We start from the raw sequence: 2,231 nt of genomic DNA, 5'->3' as shown, positions 1-2,231 counted from the left end.
TTAATAACGAATCCTAACATCCCATCAACGTTAAAACCAAAAGAAAAAGGTAATCCACTTAAAATTTTCTTTTGCAAAAGCCAAATGACAATTAAAAGATTCATTTTTAAACACAAAAAGGAGTCAAATTCTTGGAAATATAACATTAAACTTTGACAAAGAATCGTAAATAAATCAAAGTTAGTTAGAAATTGAACAAAATTAAGAGTAATCTCGGGTTTAGCAATCAAAGATTATGATAAAGAAGGAACAAATAGGGAACTCAATCAAATTTTCATTTTCAAACCTTTAAAATAGGTAAAGTTTTATAAAGGTGATATAAGTTTTTAACAACGAATCAAAAATAATAGTTTGAAATGTTTAGAAATTGTACAAAATGAAAAACAACTTAGAAATAAAAAAAATACAAAGTACGCTAAGATATCCAAATTTAACCAACAAAAGGCTATGATGAACTCCCTAGGGATAAGAGTCGAAGTAAGTTCAACAACGATGGCAAAGATAAGAGTTTTTATAAGTTACCAGCATGAAATTTAAAGGAGGAGAACGATGAAGCGAGGAAGGGGTAAGAACGGTAACGCTTATGATCAATGAAAAAGGGAAATTAGACAACAAGGAAACGTCAGGTACTCAAATCTCAAATACTACATCATCCCAAATGGTTTCGAAAACTTCCTAATAAAAATCAATCTTTGAATCACATTACTTCCAAGGGTTCCTCAGTATAACTTACGCCATTCTTCATCTAAGCCATTCCATGAAACAAAGTATTTTACTACACTTGCGATTTCAACAATTCCCAAACACTAAACATCTACAAACCCCCTCCACTAGATCAAGGTCAAAGCTTCTAACAAAGCTATACTCATGTCCAACTAGTGTCAACTATGAGTTTCTCAAAATGGTAAGACCCTCAATCAGAAATCCAAATTCAAAATTTCTTTTGCACATTCTATCATCCCTGAAAAATCTTGTTATACTCTCGAACTCTCAAGCATAGATGGTGACAATCTCCAAATTACAAGACAACCACCTAAAACATCTAACTCATCTCTATCGATCCCAACTTATAATTACATCCCAAGAACTCTGGCTACTAATCCTCTTTACCGCAAAGTGAATACCCAAATGAGATTCCAAAAATAGCAAGAACTCTCGCCTAGAATGGTTCTTATGTAATCATCACAACACTCGCAAAAGTATACCGACTATGCTAACCTCGAGCTCAACTCAAACTTCCAAGTATAAACAACAAGGCCAAGTTCCATAACCTTAGTATCATAGGTAGCTCTCACTAACATACAGAATCCACCAATCAAATATACCTACTTTATCAAGGAATTAGGTATGAGAATCACTAAGTATGTCTCACCATACTACCTAAGTATTTCCAACATCACAACCTCTCAAAACCAGGGTTATGGGTCAACCACAAACAAACTCCACAAAGCCAAATTATCCAACCAAGGTTAACATCCCACAAAAGAAAGAGAACTATCTAAAAGGCAATAAGGGAGGACGAGTAAGGAACAAAGGACAAGTTGGAAGGGTACAAAAGTAACTTCCAAGGAAAAGAAATGAGAATTTAAAAGAAGCAATAAGCATCAAGGAGTAAAAGAATGAGGCAAGATAGTCAAAGAATGAGAAATATCTTCGAGGGAGTAGAAGCATTCTTCAAAAGTTGAACAAATCTCTAATTGTCACCGCGAAACAATGGTTGAAGGGCCTTGATAAGGCCACTCTCGGAATTGATTCTTGGAAGAAGTTGGCTCTAGCTTTCTACAAAAAGTTCTACCCACCGGAAAAGACTAACATGCTAAGAGCTCAAATTACGGGTTTTAAACAAAGGGATGAAGAATCTTTGTATGAAGCTTGGGAGCGGTTCAAGGGAATTTGTCGCTCATGTCCTCACCATGGACTTAGCGAGTGGTTCTTGGTACAACAATTTTGGAACGGTCTATATGAAGATTCAAGGAACATTCTCTGGATCAAATGGAATGTTCACCGAAGTTGATGACAATCAAACATGGAACAAGATTGAGGAAATGGCGGTCCATAACTCACAATATAGTAGACCTCGCAAGGCTACTAGAGGAGGAAGGCATGAAGTGGACTCCGTTACTCAATTGGGTGCTCAACTTAGTGCTCATATTGACACAATCAATTTGAAGTTTGAAAAAGCTATGGCTAGACTTGAAAAAGCCTCAAAATCACCAAAGCATCATGTTAAT

At 35.7% G+C, this 2,231-nt stretch overlaps 1 non-coding gene across 1 annotated transcript; it reads right to left on the bottom strand.

The window, feature by feature from the left end:
• Nucleotides 1–1,813: 1,813 nt before the first annotated feature.
• Nucleotides 1,814–1,920, bottom strand: LOC141635946 (small nucleolar RNA R71). Its single transcript, XR_012540598.1, has one exon. It is a non-coding gene; the product is annotated as a small nucleolar RNA R71 (small nucleolar RNA).
• Nucleotides 1,921–2,231: the final 311 nt, after the last annotated feature.

This window comes from Silene latifolia, chromosome Y (genome assembly GCF_048544455.1).
Source record: "Silene latifolia isolate original U9 population chromosome Y, ASM4854445v1, whole genome shotgun sequence".
NCBI lineage: Eukaryota > Viridiplantae > Streptophyta > Magnoliopsida > Caryophyllales > Caryophyllaceae > Silene > Silene latifolia.
Note: the sequence above shows the minus strand (reverse complement) of the source record. Positions and strands in the feature narration are given on the sequence as shown.